Source organism: Sphaerodactylus townsendi, linkage group LG01 (assembly GCF_021028975.2).
Source record: "Sphaerodactylus townsendi isolate TG3544 linkage group LG01, MPM_Stown_v2.3, whole genome shotgun sequence".
NCBI classification, from domain to species: Eukaryota; Metazoa; Chordata; class Lepidosauria; order Squamata; family Sphaerodactylidae; genus Sphaerodactylus; species Sphaerodactylus townsendi.
In genome coordinates this window covers 164,424,442-164,441,727 of record NC_059425.1, presented here as the reverse complement: position 1 = coordinate 164,441,727, position 17,286 = coordinate 164,424,442, and the positions used below count along the sequence as shown (strand labels likewise).

The window sequence follows — 17,286 nt, the reverse complement described above, 5'->3', positions numbered from 1 at the left end:
TCAGAACAACATGGTTGGATATGTGCTAAGCTTTATGCACTTTAAGAACCTTTCTGTGGTTCATACTGCACATCCTCTAATTGGATATAAAATCTTATTTATTTATGCTTAAGATAGATTTATCTCTGGCCTTTTTTTCCCATATAGGTATTCCCCTTTTTCCTTTGCTATTTTATTTTTGGTCTTAACAGAAAATGTGTTTAAACTATTATTGTAAGCCATCTTGAGCCATGGGGTGATCATAAATAAATAATATGGAGGCTTTCCAATTTCCTTGTGTGGAAAAATCCCAGTATGGAATCAGCCTGGGAGATTAATTCCTCATCCGTACATTCAGGGACACCATCTGTGCATTCTGCCCTCAATTTATTGTATTGGCAGGCAGTTGAATGTGTGGAATCAGACCAAGGAAAATTGTTGCATTCAAGTAAACTATGCCTATATCTCTCGTGTCCCCCTCAATCATTAGACAAGATTCCTGACATCATCATCATCCTACATTATTCCATATGCATCCCTCCTGAAGCTGTACACTCAGTGGAAGAGGACAACTGTCCCAGAAAGAAGGAACATACCATTCTTTGGTCAAGGATATGCTACATCAGATGCAGTCACTGAAGAAGTGGCAGAGGAGGAGGAGGAGGAGGAGGAGGAGGAGGAGGAGGAAGGTGAGAAGGAGTTTGTATTTATGCCCCACATTTCCTCAAAGCAGCTTACAAATTCCTTTTCTTGTCTCTCCACACAATAAATAACTTGTAAGGTAGGTGGGGCTGAGAGGGTTCTGAGAGAACTGCGACTAGCCCAAGGTCACCCAGCAGTCTTCACCTGAAGGAGCAGGGAAAACCAATCCACTTCACTAGGGCCCTTTCCCCACTTACCTTTGCTGCCCTGCAGCATCTCTGGCGCACACCCGGGCATCTGCGCGGGGTCATCAAAAGGTGCCGTTTTGAGGAGTGCCAGGGATGCCGCCCCTGTAGTGGGGAGTGCCCCAGGACCCCGCGCTACTTGAGGAGAGTAGCGCGGGGCTTAAGGTAAGCTTAAGGTAAGTGGAGAAAGGACCTAGGTAAGAGTCTGCCACTTGTGAGGCTGAGTGGGGAATCTAACCTGGGTCTCCAGATTAGAGTCTATCTGCTGTTAACCACTACACCATGCTGGGCTATACAGACCACTGGTCTGATTCTTCTTATCTTCCTCATATAAAGTCCTGTTGTTCATATCATAATGAGCATGCAGAGATCCTCCATTAGTAGAGTTGCCATTTAAATACATGGAAAGGGTTGCCCATTTCCAGTGGCCTTTGCTATGAGAGAAATTCACACTGATGAGAGAATCCGTGTAATTGGGAGAGGGGAGAAGATATATATATATATATATCTCCTCCTTTTACTCCTTTTATATATATATCTCCTCCTTTTACCCTTGAATAAAAAGGATTTGTTTTTGGACATTATTTCCTTCGGCACAGTATGTGTGACTGCAGATATCCAGAGGGCATGAGAAAGAGGGCAGCAAAATATTCTTCATATATAGTGATCACTTGTCAAAAAAGACCAAACTTTTAAGTCAATGCCATTGTGTTTTCACATGAAAGGAAGGCTTACTCTTCTCCATTCCCAATAGTAACAATATCTGGAGTTTGGTTCACCTGTATCATTTTTATTTTTTATTTTTTATCATTTTTCCCCATCACATTTTGTTCAGTTACTCTTAAAGCCATCTTCTCTTCTCACGGTACGTTCACAAGTTTTAGTGTCTAACAATCTATCACAATGTTTATCTCATTTATGTTTACTACTAATCTGTGAGGCAATCTATGCCTAGACATTTATTTTACTCAGAATTAAGTCCTTCTGAGTTCAGTGAGAATTTCTCAAGTGTAATTGTGCCTAAGATTTCAGTCTGAGATATACTGAAGATTTGTAACTGGGGCTCTTCTATCCCTTGAGGAAGCCTTTGAGGGAGCCTTCCTAAGCAGGTCTACTAAGAAGTATGATTGCCTGGACTCCCTCTATGGCGCAAGACTTCCTGCTGGCAACCCCCACTTCTGTTTATCTGTGGCTATGTTTGCTGGGGAGAAGGAAAATTAATTAAAAATCACTTTCAGTACAGGCATGATGTCACTTCAGGAAAAACCCAGAAATGATGTCACACCATTCTAAAAAGTACCAGAAACTGTATGGTAAAACCATACATTTTCATAAAACCATAGAGGTTTTGTTGATTCCTAGAAAAGAACTTCTGGAAGTGACATCATACTGTTAGCACCCTTACCTCATGTCTGCATATTATGGGCCAAGTCTCTGTATTTCCTATAAATTTCAATAAACAGTTTCTCTCAGCTCAAATGAAACTCAACTGCTAGTTTGCCAAAGCAAAGATCTTAGTGACTGAATCTTAGATATTCTGGATTCAGACACCTTTACTTGTTATCTCTTTAATCATTGAGCAGAAGAAGCATGCATATGATAGAGGCTTTGAGGAGATAAAATTTCTTCTGATTGGTTCTGCAACAACACTTCTAGTGTCCAAAGGAACCTGAGGTGAACTTTCACACAAAGGCCAATTACATACAAGGTGTTTGCTGCAAGATGGAGGTGAAAGTCTGCCGTGACAAGATTTCTTGTATGGACATATTTCCTCTAGCCCCACTTTCACTTTCCACTCTCTCCGTGGCAAGCGAATCCACTTACAGCATGATTTTAATTTCGCTTCGCTGCGAAAGCGGTACAGATTTGCCAGTGAGTACAGCTTGTCCTCTTCACTCTGGACCTCTTCACTCTGCCCGCAGGCAGCCCACTTAGTCTTATTCCCCCCATTACCTTGGACTGTTTTGAGTGCTTCCCCCTTGCCCTCCTCCCTGTTGCCAACTTCTTTCTGCTTCTTGTCCTGCCATATCATTTCTATTGCCTGCTCCTGCATATCTGTAATTTAATTTTTTTTAAAAAATTAAATAATCATACTGATAGATTGATAAATCAATAATAACACTAAAAATGTAAAAAATAATATAACTAGTTGATCAGTTGAAACACACTATTTGCCCATGCGTTTGATTAACAAACTGGGACATCTCCAGGCTTATAGACTCATACACAAGCAATCAGTGATTCCTGACCATGCCAGGAGAAGCCCATTGGTCTTGATGCTTGGTTTTACTGCACATCAGGAGATGGATGATCATGAACCCAGGGAGCTTAGCAAACAGCAATTCATGTTCTTTTGTTCTTTCGCAGTTTGCATGCCGCCTTTACTCCCCTCTCACTTCCTGTCATAAAAGACAATCAAAGTGTATAGATGCCACATTTTCTTTAATATTTTGTCAACAGTTTGCCTTTTTATATCAATATATTGATAACAGAATTTTAAAATTAAAAATTATAGTAAAAATCAAAGCACACATGTGTGATAGAGAACCTGCAAAATGTCCCCCCACCCCCGGATGAAAGCAAAAAAACCAGCTGATGGGTAATACCTGCCCCGCTGCAAATAGGGTGGTTAGTATTAATGTCCAACATGCCACAAAATAAAGATCCGATGGCCAATTCTCCTTGAAGCTGTTGGAATCTCCCCATGTATAATTGGCCAAAACTTCCTATTTCTCAATATAATTACCTGAAAGAAGGTTTCAGGATCAGTGGTGGGATGTGTGTTTTGAATGTGCAAGATCACAGGTCCTACCGTCACATCTCCAGTTAAAGGACCATGGTACAAGCATTAGGAAAGACATTTCCTTGTTGACAGTCAAAGTAGATAATACTAAAATAGACTGACTTAGGACAAAAAGTTACACATATTCAAAGATGTATACATAGCAAAACAGTATAGTCAAGCTTCCTGCAGCCCTTGGTTAGCACAAGGCTGAAAAAAATATAGATTTGGCTTTGAAAGAGTGAATTTTGTCCCATTCCTGATTATTGCTTAATTAGAGTCTCCTGCAGACATGCATAGCTGGGATTTGAGCTTTCTGCAGTTCTGCCGTATTAAGCTCGCCAGCTGATATCATCCTAGCCAGTTCTTTCAGCAGATTTTCTGTGTCTCACTATCTAATATTTCTACGTTCTGCAACTATGATTTAGGGTAATAAAGTGCAAAATCCCCTTCCCTGCCCCCAAATGGTGCTACTGAATGGTTTATATAAAGCCCACTCTGAAATGTATCACTGTGTTCCCATGGCCAATAAATTGGAGTCTTCCATGATGTTGCCATGGCACTGAGGAAATTACATGGAAATGAGCGCCTGAGGTTTGGACATCGTCCCCCTCTCATCAGTATGCATAGCCGTTTCTTATAAGATGGCAAAATCCATCAAGTGACACGCAGAGGTGATAGGAAAGAACGCTGCAAACAAAATCAGATTTCCTGTCAGAGGAAACGATTCTTGTGGCACTGCTTGGCAAAGTGAAGAGAGAAGCATGGGGTCAGTTCAGACATCATACCCAAAACTGCAGTTTATTTTTACTTTGATTCATTTTTTAAAGTGAAGTAAGTACACTCAGTTACTTGAGACCTGGTGTGCCTTCTAGTTTCACTGCATTTTGTCTGCATCCTGAAGAGACATCCTCAAAGAACAGGCCAGGACTGAACCAGGATTAAGGTAAGATGTCTCCATTCATGCTTCTTATGAAACCATAGTTAAGAGTAACTGCAGTTAATAAGTCAACATGAGGTCTTAGCTTCTGATCCTGGTCTGACAGACCCTAATGAAGTTAGGTCACATTCAGGTCAAATTCAGACAGTCATGCTAGTCTCAGTTACTTCAACTAAACCATGTTTGCATGATGTCTGAAGTCAGTCATGCAGTTATAAACATTATGTCACAATAGCACAGCCTATGGGAAGGAGTGCTGTATTCCTTGGTTCCTGTATAGCAGCTTTCCTTTGGGGACTGCCAGCCCATTTCTACTGTATATTCCCACCAACGACCCAACCCAAATCTCTAGTGTTCTCATGTGTGTTGACACCACGTGTGGTCCATGGCCACAGAGCATCATCTTGGGGTTATGGCCATGCCATGCAACCTGACCTCCTTGAACAATTCTTAACTATTAGCATCTTTAGCACTGCCATGGAAGATCATAACTAGTTGTATAGACTGGTAGTCAGAGCTTTTGAACTTTGAGATGAGCTGCTCCACTCAATGGCTTACTAGACAAACCCATACCAACATTTTATTACTAACACCCACCTCTCTACATGTTCACTTTACTGGCTACATATTTGTTTCCATGTCCAACTTTAAGTGCTAGTGCTTCCTTGTGAAGCTCATCATGACCTGAAAGACCTTCTTGCTTGATATGAATCTGTGTGATAATTATGTTCCTAACACCAGTGACTCTTAACACTCTACTTGTCTTTGAGGATGCTATCAACCTCAGCCTGGGTCTAGGTCTTTTCTGTTTTATCTTCACTGTTATGGAACTGCCTTCTGGAAGAGATGAGGTAGGCACCTTCACTTGGGATCTTCTGGCAAGACTGCAAGAGAGACTTGTTTAAAACAGCTTACAGAGCAACTTGGAAAGACTCAAGCTTAATTGCTTTAATGATCCATTTAAAAGGTTGGTTTTGATTGTCTATTTTAAACTGCAAGCATAAGCAGTGTTACACCATTCTAAGCTCACTGACATCAATAAACTTAGATGGGTGCAACTCTGGTTAGCATTAAGTTACTTTTCAGTTACCTATTTGAAGTATATCTTTTAATTGATTTTAATACTAATATTTTTATTTGTTTGTGTACTGTATTTTATGTATTTTTATAGTAATTTTGATTGTTTCCTCATTTAAAACTCACACAAAAATTAGACAAAATTAAGAGAAAAAAGAAAAAGGGGGATCTTAACTGTTACAAAAATGTATTATATAAGAGAACCTTAATAACAATTATTCATTTGGTATAATATACAATAATTCTTCTCATTAACCTTATACTTTAATAATAAACTTCTAACAATTTATCTTTCTGTTCTTACCACAATAAATCCATTCACAATTTATATAATTTAATACAAGTTCATCATTATCTATTGAACACATTTTATACCTTTTGCTTTTTAATTACTCAGTTACATTTTAGCCTGTATAATTAATCCATTGCATTATTAGTCTGCAGAGTAAAAAAAGTTTCATTAAGTATAGACATTAAATAGATGATTCAACATAGTACAGAAAATATAATTCCCACTGCTCATTAAACTCTTGTATTGGCTTTTGTTTAGGAGATTAGTTAATTTACAGCCCCACCCAGAGCCCCAGTGAGGGCTTTTTGGTGGCACGGGGAGGCAAAAAACAAAGGAAAGAAACCCAAAAGGGTGGCTTAAGTCCAAGAGCTGGGACCAGTGGTGGGATTCAGCAGGTTCGCACCACTTCGGCAGAACCGGTTGTTAAAATGATGCTTGTATACAACCAGTTGTTAAATTATTTGACTCCCACCACTGGCTGGGACCATGGCATAAGTGCCACAAACTTGGGATGGAAGCCTACTAATGTCAGTTCCACCCCTGGGATGGCAGCCACCATGCCCCTGCTGTGTCAGTGCAGCTATATGTTTTCCATGTAAAGGTCAAAGTAGAATCCATCACATGCTGGACCATCTTTGTTTTAGAATGCTCTACTTGGGTCCTAGTGCTTACCTAGTTCCTCCCCAGGCTACCCCACCCTCAAATCTCCAGGAATTTCATAACCTTGAGCTGGACACCCCAACAACCTCCCATTTTCCACTTTGAATTGACGATGTTAGGGGCAATTTTTTGCATCTATGGCCCTTTCCGCACAGCGGAAAGAGCGCTCCTCCACCGGCAGGAATTATGCCGGTGGAGGGGAGGGGGCCGTTCGGGAGCATGCGAGCGGCCCCTGCAGAGACCAGCACAGAAGAGGCGGCTCCAGGGGTCGGAGGGCAGTGTGGGCGGGTCTCAGCAGCCCTCCAGACCGACGCTGGAGGACGAGGTGAGTGGGGGGGACAGGAAAGTGGCGCCTGGGAAGGGAGGTGGAAAGTGGCGCCTTCATACCGCTCAGGGCCGCACAGGATGGCGCTGCTGTGTTGCAGCAGCGCTGCCTGTGCGAACAGCTGCCCAGGGACCGGTGTTTTTCCGTTCCTGGGCCGCTGTTTTTCGCCCCGTGCGGAAAGGGCCTATGTCACAATGTTTTCAGTTGTACCTTGTTTCCCTTGTCCACTGCCCCACTCTGTCATTTTGTTTCATTTTCCCGGCAGGATGATTCCTTTTGCTTGTAAATCACAAATTCAGTACTCAGGTTCCCGCTCTTCTATTGTTATTGTTATATGCCACCCTTCCCCTGATGGACTCAGGGCAGCTCTCAGCATACTCAGTAATACATAAAATCAATATAAATACAGTTAAAAGCATTTAGAGTCATTATAAGTCTGATGGCACTGAGGAATACACAATAGTTCCTAACAGGAGGTGAAAAGAATATAAGAAATAGGGGAGAGGGGGAGGGGGCAGCCAAGCTGGTGGTAGCCAGAGGTGTACTGGGAGAAAATGCCACCCAGGGCAACACTTGGCTTTTGTTCCAATGTTAGTCTCCCCTCCCATTTTCTGATGTTAGTCTCCCCTCCCATTTTCTCAAGAAATGTGAGAAATAATTCATTTGGAGCTCAGGTGCCCCAAGGTTGTAGACAGGTAGAGATAGAGAGCCACCTGGCATCCTGCCCCCACAAGGTAACAGAAACAAACCTGGTTCTCATGACACCTAAGTGTCAGGGGAAAGCCTAGTTATCTACTCAGAGTGCAAAGCCATAAAGTAAAGATCAAGGAAAGAATGCTCTAGAATGGCAGTAGTAACATATAGCAGGCTGGTTACATATATCTTGTAGCAATTACACTGAATTAGGAATTCACCTAGACACAATCCCCCTGACAGTATGTCATAATATCCTTCCATCCCAATCTCTCTCTCCTCCTGACATTCTGCTCTTCCCTCTCTCTACCCCCCCCCATCTCCAGGAATGTCCTAATCCACAGTTGGCCACCTTAGCAATCATGCATTATGTATTTGATGAAGTGAGCTCTGACAAAAGGTTATGTTGAAAAACATTTTGTCAGTCTTCAAAGTGCCACTGGACTTCTGTATCATGGCAGATCAAAATGGAGAAGCGGTTTTGCTTCTGCTGATGACTTTGGATCATTAAAGAATGTCACGGTGCCTTTGTAACTGGGAGGAAGTGAAAGAAGACAAGCATGGAGAATAAAAATAAGCAACATGAAACAGAACTGAGCAAGAAAAGAGGTACACGTACAGATGGAAGAGAAGTCAAGCAGGTCGATAACATTGAGCAAATGAACTTGTCGTAGCATAATGCAGCATTTTTTTTTCTGAGGGTGGATGCATGAGTAACATCTGGGTCAATAAAGAACCTTATTATAAACTGGAGATTTAATTTTATGGAGCCATTATATTGAATACGTGATTATATGTAACAGTTATCTTGCTAATTACAGGGACAATAAAAACAGGCTGGGAGATGCCAATCACAGATGGCTGAAAAAGTACACCATATTATTCTTAGCGAATTTCTCAGAAAAGGTGGGTAGAAAAACATGATTCTGCTAATTAGAATGACATTCCTGACAATTGATCCAGGCATGTTTTTAATATGGAAAAGGCAAATCACTTTTCAAATCACTTTTCTACTTGTTCGTTCTTTAATCATTGCATGTCCAGTTGGAAATGATTGACAATCCCACGTCCTGTATCCTACTACTCCACTGAGCTTCAAACCTTTCTCCAGACTAAGGAATTTTCCTCAGTTCAATGTGTGGCTCCAAGACAGACAATAACCTTGGAGTGACAATGACTTTGGAGCAAGCCAAGCTGAGGGGCTGCTTTGGCACTACAAGCCATTGCTGCAGGGGTCCCTCAGTTGAGTGGCACCAACAGTGGCCATCAACCCACCCACTGATCCTTTCTCAACCAGTCTGCAAGAGCAGACAATTCGTGAGTTGGTATTAATTATGACTATCATTATCACTCATGATGAAGGGTTTGACCCAGGGCCCCCCCTGAGGTATTGCAGAATTGCTGGGGCTTGGCAGCGCTTGCTTCTGATCACCGGTGGTCCTCCAGATCAGTGACCCATCAGGAAATATGCTGTTAAATTAACTGGCCAGCTCACCCCTTAAATTGCAAGAAGGCTGCTTAGGCTGGAGGAAAGTTACATTCCTCTGATAAGATAACATGTTTGGCTTTTATGGCCCTGGCCCCGCTCTGGTGGAACTGGGTTCCTAGGGAGACTAGGGCCCTGCGGGCCTTACAGAGTTTCCACAGGGCCTGTAAAACGGACCTGTTCCGCCAGGCATTTGACCAGCCGGGTTGATTGCTGATCTAAGGACATCTGGTCTCTGGTTACATCTGGCCTCCGATGGGCTTAGTTGGGAGGGGAGGGAGGGGGTTGAGTTTTATCGCTATCTGTTTACATTGTTTACATTTTTTTAAAGTTCCTGTTAGCACTGGTGGATTTGAGTGTTTTAAATTGTGTGTTTAAATAGATTTTAATATGTTGTTTGGGGTGCTGTGTGGTTTCCGAGCTTTATGGCCGTGTTCTAGCAGCATTCTCTCCTGACGTTTCGCCTGCATCTGTGGCTGGCATCTTCAGAGGATCTTCAAATCCTCTGAAGATGCCAGCCACAGATGCAGGTGAAACGTCAGGAGAGAATGCTGCTAGAACACGGCCATACAGCCCAGAAACCACACAGCACCCCAGTGATTCCAGCTGTGAAAGCCTTCGACAATACAATATGCTGTTTATTTTGATGTTTGCCACCCTGAGCCCTTTGGGGGAGGACGGCCTATAAATTTAATAAATAAATAAATAAATAACCTAAACTGTTCTCTAGCTTTAATGCTCCAACATAATTTAAATTACAAGCTTTCAATGACTGGGTGGAATGCCATCCTTAGAAGGAACAATTCTGAAACACTGATTTTTTTTTACTTCATCTTGCTACTCCAGAATTACATTTTGCTGGCCCAGTTTATGTGCCTTAAATACCCCCAAATTTCTAAATACATATGGAACATTTGTACGAAATGTGTATGGAATATTTTTGTCTGCATTAAAATTTTTTTAGAAGGAGAGTTTGAATTTATCCCCACCCTTTCTCTCATGAAAGGAGATTCAAAGAGGCTTACCAGCTCCTTTCCCTTTCTCTCCTCACAACGACACCTTGTGAGGAAGGTGGGACTGAGAGAGTTCTGAAGAACTGTGGCTAGCCCAGGATCATCCAACAGGAATGTTGGGGTGGGAAAACAAATCTGATTCATAGGGAGGAGCAGGGAATCCAACCCGGTTCGCCAGATTCAAGTCAACATGCTCTTAGCCATTATAGCACGCTGGCTCTCCAGAATGTAAATTCTACTTCAAGAGAAGACCCCGTGGCTATAAATAACATTGGACAGTTACTTCCATTTTTAATAAACTTAATTATATTTGCAGAGGGTAGCCCTGCTGGTTTGCAGTTGAAGAGCTGGATTCAAGTCCAGTAGCACCTTAGAAAACAACAAGTCCAGTAGCACCTTAGAAAGCAACAAGCTTTTAAAAGCAACTCTCCTTTCATACGTGACAAAGGGAACTTTGACTTTCTAAAGTTGTATCTAAGGTGCTACTGGACTTAAATCTAGCTCTACATTATATTTATTTACCTGATATTTAAGATTAGTCTTGAAAACAAATAATATCTCATCAAGATTATGGACCCAAAGACGTTCCTTGCAACCATGCATACTAAAACAAGCAGCATTTTATTCTTGGTCCATTTCAGACTTTTGAATCACCAGAGTTCTGTACTGGAGACTTTTCTCACTTTAGCTCTCCTCTTTTATTCATATGATTATTTTTAAACTTTCACTTGCTCTCTCATTTATCATGGGTCTTCTCTGGCTAATGAAACTGTCCAGAATCAATTTTAAAGCCAAGAATCTTCTCCAAGTGCAGCAGCTGTATGGGTACGGAGTTGTCTTCTATTTGGAGGAAGGAATAGAAGAGGGTTCAATAGCAATAGGCATGTTCATGAGACCCCTTGGGTCTACTAATAAATTACAGTATGCATGCCGTGGGTGGGGAATGAGCCACAGAAGCTCATTATTAAAAGATGCAATAACCTACATTTGTTCACATTAACGTAACTGGGTGCCAATTCATTGCCTAGTTTTGATTAAGGATGATTTTCAAAAAATCTGGGATTGGACAGGTATAATTTGGGTGTTGTTTTTTGCCCACTTCATGATGTCTTATTTAGAAGGTCTGGGAGGCTTGCAGAAGTTATAGGATATGTTGAAATTCCCCCAGAGGTATGTGGGCTACTTATCCATAAACAGTGGAGTATTGTGGGATTTCCGGGCTGTATGGCTGTGTTTCTCCTGACATTTCGCCTGCATCTGTGACTGGCATCTTCAAAGGATTCTCTGAAGATGCCAGCCACAGATGCAGGTGAAACATCAGGAGAAAATGCTACTGGAACACGGCCATACAGCCTGGAAATCCCACAACATTCCAGTGATTCCGGCCATGAAAGCCTTCGACAATACATATCCATTAACAACTTGTGTATGGTACAGGACAACACTATAGTCTTCCTTACTCGTTTGGTTGCAAAACTGTACTTCCAACTGGGGCTTTAAAAATGAATAGTTTCCCAATATCTAGCAGGAACTACTCATGACCTTACCCCTCACTTGTGTCTAGAATTCTTGCTTAGAGCAGGAGGTACCAGAGAACTCTGTGTGATTCTGTAACTTGGGTGTGGCTCTCCAGATGTTTATGGACTACAATTCCCATCAGCCCCTGCCAGCATGGTCAATTGGCCATGCTGGCAGGGGCTGATGGGATTTGTAGTCCATAAACATCTGGAGAGCTGCAGGTTGCAGACCCCTGGGGTAGACACAGATCCCAACATTGCTTTCAAAGCAAGACCCCAAAGGTGGAACCAGCAGAACATTCCAAGCAGAAGACCTTTGAGAACTGACTCTGCTTAGCTTCCAAGAGCTGATGAGATTGGGCTATTGTCAGGACTACATCCCCCAGAATCCACCCGTTCCCACCGCTGCTCCGGCAGCGGGAAAATGAAGAACCAATCGCAGCCACGAACCACCCATTCGAAACCTCCATACATACTTGTACTGTGGGCGCGAACCCTCAGTTCCAGCACCCTGTAGTTAGGGGAACAAAGATCAATACAGTTCGTTTCTTTTTCTCAAAGTCGACTTTGAGTGTGTTCAGCCTTACAGCTATACCATGTCATTTCCCTTTCCCTGTACTAGGCATAGCCTTTCATAATACAGTGTTACTATAACTCAGGAGTACAATCCCTTCCCAATCTCTTTGAGAGGTGATTGTGAAAGGGAAAAAAAACATCATTTTTATCTCTTGGAGTGGGAGCTGGAGATGAATAATTGACAATGACATGATTTTTAATCCCACTTTGCTCAACAAAATTTGAAACTTTCCCCAGGCCTTAAGAACCTTCTTTTTGGGAAGTGGGCACTAGAGTCATAGCATACAAGCATAAAGCATCACTTCTTTCATCAAACTGATCTGCAGGATATGCCACTTTTTTTATATTAGGGAACATTCAAAAATGCAATTTCCAACCCGAATCCACAGAGGTACATTCCAGAATTCTATTAGCAAGATATGTTTCTGATGGAGCAAATGATGAGTTTATGGCTGAGATTAGGTTAAAAAGGGTCTTCCTTACTCACAGGTCACTTTCAAGACACGTTATCTCTTCAGGTCATGATAGGGTGGGACAAAAAACTACGAATTCATGAGAGATATTATCTTTTGTGATTTAGTCCACAAAGGTATGAAATTTTCTGTTGATTTTACAGTGCCATCTTAGAGGAAAAAAAGAACCCTAATAATTCTTCTCGTGGCAGCTTCTTTGGAACATTAAAAAACCCACAACCCTTTCCTCTCTGTTTAAAGCTTTATTGTTCCCTCCCCGTCCCCCAATACTCTCTTTCACTTTTAGGTTATACACATATATTCCAAATGTTGAATACTTCTGGCCTTTCTGCTCTGCAAAGTCCCACTGTGCAAACTGGTACTTTAAATAGGTGCCACTTTTCATAAGTGATTACATCCACCCCTGATGAGAGGATCAGAAAAATATATATTCTAAACTGCAGCTTATGTTGTGCGCATGCATGTACTGGAGGGCAAAAGAGTCCATTTGTCAGAAGGCCATAATTCAGACTTGACTGATGGAGAGAAAATAATAGGTTGGCTACTGGTGACATAGCAGACTTTTGGCTAGTAAGACAGCTAAAAAAAATCCTTAGCAAAACTTTGCTAAAGAAATCGTCATGGTCCACACAAATTTCCTCAAGCAGTGGGAAGCATAATCCCAAAAGAGCAGAATGGTTTATGCTGATGTGTCTTCAGCAATATCCTGCGCTTGACAAATGAGACAATTCAGGGATGCCAGCCATCATAGTACTTTCAAGTAGATGACAGCTAACTATGCAGGTGATGCTTAATGGTTTGTCTTACAGCAGCCATTACCATGGAGAGGTGATCATGTCTACCCCACCCCTTGCTTTTTCAAATTTCAGGGTGGCGTGAAGGTATGATAATGTTATACTCCAGCCAAGGGGGAGGCAGGATAAATTTACAAAAATTGATTTTTATTCCTTAAGAACATACAAAACATGAACTAAAACACTTTCAGAACCTTAATCACTCCAGCAATGAAATCTGCTATCTGCTGTCTCTAACTGACATCTCTGTTACCCAGAATGCCACACAATTCAATCTCAAAGGGGCAGAAGCATATGAACAATCAAACATAAAACTTACGTATAATAACTGTGTGCCTCATACATGTGAAGCAACTACCACAAAAACAATCCCCTTTACTTTATTCCCAGTAACTTTTAAACTGCACAATTAGCAATGTCATGGTCTGCTTTTGATGCTGATTTTATGTCTTTGGCTTGGTGATTTATTGTTAATTTATGCTATTTACAGTCAGCCAACCTGTCTCACTGGGATTCAAGGTGGAATCACACAGAATAAGTCAATGCAGGCCACAGAGAGGGACATCCAGTAGTCAGTGCAGTAGGATTTGACTTGTAGAGATCTGGAAACTAACCAGAGATTAACATATACAGTACACAGTGGTACAGTCTAAAATTCCTAACCCTTCTTTCTGAACCATATTGTTACTGTGCATCATTTCCTGTGCAGAAAGTCCTCTTGAATAATTCAGTTTTGAGTAACTTTATCAGGAGATCATCCCATAAAGTGGGGCCCACAACAGAGAATGCACACCTACATGTGGTTTTTAACAGCTTGCTTCATTTTTATATTGATAATTTATGATGACTTTATGGTATTGTTTTTACTTGTAAGCCATCTCTAGCAGCACTCTGGAGAAGCAGCATAAATTGTCTTGTCAATAAGATCTCAGTCCACTATTGGCTCATCCAAGGGTGCCATTTCGTGCAACTTTAGTGCAATTTGGACTGTGCAACTTCTGTGTTTCATGCCACAAGTCATTATTCTTCAGAAGCAACTGAATCTCTGGCAACTCACAATAATTGGCTTATACTGGCAACTTGCTGTTCAAGTTTACGTGGCTATTGAATAAGTATTGTGTCAGATGCCCCTATTATCCTTTTCTATGGGTAATTTTGAATTTGTCACCTTGACTGATGTGAACAGCAATCCTGAAGTTGTGAAGGTCACCATCTGACAGACCCTTCTGACCTTATAAAATGATTCTGGGATAACTTAGCTATTCTGCTCACAAGAATTATAAATTCATCTTCGGTAGAAGGAATTTCCCAAGATCACCAAAAGAAGTTGCAGGAAGCCTTTAGTGAAAAAGCTGGCACAGCTTCAGAATTTCCCTCTGATTCCTATGTGCTGGATCCTTTTCAATGTGGTTTTAAGCTTAGTTTTAAAGCAAGATGGCTTCAGTTGTTCTGGTGTATGATCTACATTTGCAAATGGCTACAAACTTTGCTTCTTTGTTAAATATGATAGATCTTTCAGTTGCAGCTCTCCAAAGTCTGGCCCTTTCCGCACACACAAAATAATGCGTTTCAAACCACTTTCACAACTGTTTGCAAGTGGATTTTGCCATTCCGCACAGCTTCAAAGAGCACTGAAAGCAGTTTGAAAGTGCATTATTCTGCATGTGCGGAATGAGCCTCTGAGCTAGAGATCTTTAACGCCATCTGCTGCATGAATCTTTTAACTGCAGATGATAAGGTTTGAACCATTCAAAACAGATGCTCTCCCAGTGAGCCATGGTCCACTACTGGGCCACAGTCACTTCTGGAGGCATTGTAAATGGCCGGTGTACCTCAGTGTTATCAGCCAAAGCAACAGATGATACGTAGAAATTAATGAGTGCTATAGAGAGAGGAGAACCCTGAGATGCCCTATTGCAGTGGTGGTGAACCTTTGGCACTCCAGATGTTATGGACTACAATTCCCATCAGCCCCTGTCAGCATGGCCAATTGGCCATGCTGGCAGGGGCTGATGGGAATTGTAGTCCATAACATCTGGAGTGCCAAAGGTCTGCCACCACGGCCCTATCGGATCCCAAACTAATGAATCGACCTTCACGAGAGAAATGCTTTGTGTTTTATCAAAAGAGATCAAAACCACTGGAACACAATCCTGTAACCCCTGTTTCAGCTTCTGGATGCTTCCACTAGTATCAAATATAACTGAATTCTTCTTCTTCCTTTCCTTCTAACCTTCCTTCTTTTCCTTCTTCTCCTTCTAGTTTGTTTGCTCTTTTCCTGTTTCACCACCTGATCTGAAAATTTAAGATCCCTTAATTTTTTTAACCTCCTTCTCCTTCTCTGGTTGAAGTTTGAATGATACTTCTAGAATTGTCAATTTAGGAATTGGTTTTATTCATCGTCACTTTCTGAAATGCTAATTATTGCATAATTCCATCATAAATATTGTTCTTGATTCCTTTAATGTCTCTTAAGCCTTGAAAATAATATTTAATTATCTATAACTGTACATGGATTTCTAAACACTATTGGGAGCTATTCGTATGTGGGAATTATGCAAAAGTATAACACAAATGGCAAGAAATACTGAGCATGCAATATAGTTCAGCCACATCAACGATAAAGAAAACCAGCATCTGTTTTTACAGTCTGTTGAAAGGAGAGAAAAGGCAAAATCACAGTGTACATCAATATCAAGAGGAAAAGACTGAAGGTAAGGAAAACAAATCTTTGCAGAAAAGACTGTAACCACTTTCTAGCTTTTCCAGTGTCACCTATGGAATGACCTATGTTTACAGATCATTGGCTAGAAGACAATGCAACCCAACTAAACCTGAATTTTAGATATACATCAGCTAATGGGGCAGAAATCTAGGGGAAATATGTCTATTGCATTATCTATTCCAGTTTTCCTTCAGGGAGCTCAAGCTAAAGTGTTTGGCTCTCTTTCCCCATTTTATCCTCACCACAACCCTGTGAGGCAGGTTAAGATGAGACAGAGTGACCAGCCAAGGTCACTTAGGCCAATTTTGCATGCCAAAATTGCCCCTCTATTGGCATGGGGAATGCCCTAATGTAGTCAGGAACTCTGCACAGCCCCGGTGCTGCAGCATGGCTGCCATGTTTCTGCCCTGGAGCTGCCCCGCAGCAATGGCTTTGTTTTGCAAATTTCCTGAACTGCAAATTTCCTGAACTTTTGAAATGCCGCTTTGTTGCTCTGGAGGCACTCCTATTGGTTAAAAAGTATCACATGAGTTAGAGTTTGGCTATATTTGTTTTAATCTGCTATTCCGAAGAATCTAACTAGTTACTTTTTGACTGGCTATTCTGTTACACTGTATCTTGAATCCTGGCTTTGATTGAACTTAGCATTCTTTTGAATTCTGTTCCTGACCTCAGAAATACAGCTTGATACCTGGAATGAAGGCAACTCAGAAATGAACCTCTCTGACTGGATTCTATTGGGACTTTGCTTTATTATTCTAGCCACTGCTATTTTCCAGTTTCTTTTTTGTACCATTTGAATCTGCATTTATCAGTGCCATTGAACTCCTTTTTTAAAGAAAATAAATCAGAAATATTCTTTATTATTTTTGGTGTGAAGTGTTTGATTCAGAATTAGAGCCCATGCACTATTGGGTGCTCACTCAGGAACCTTGACAACTTTCTCTATAGAAAAAAAGAATAGTTTGGAGGGACTTAATGGGAATATATCCCATAGAATTATTTCTCCTCCCTAAACCCCACCCTGCTCAGATTCCATCCCCAAATCTCCAGGAATTTCTCCACCC

The 17,286-nt window shown here is 41.4% G+C and overlaps 1 long non-coding RNA gene across 1 annotated transcript; it reads left to right on the top strand.

Annotated features, from left to right (window-relative positions):
• Window positions 1–4,681: 4,681 nt before the first annotated feature.
• Window positions 4,682–17,032, top strand: LOC125441585. Its single transcript, XR_007245871.1, has 5 exons — window positions 4,682–5,555; window positions 7,962–8,244; window positions 8,457–8,541; window positions 16,144–16,208; window positions 16,895–17,032. It is a non-coding gene; the product is annotated as an uncharacterized LOC125441585 (long non-coding RNA).
• The last annotated feature ends 254 nt before the right edge of the window (window positions 17,033–17,286 follow it).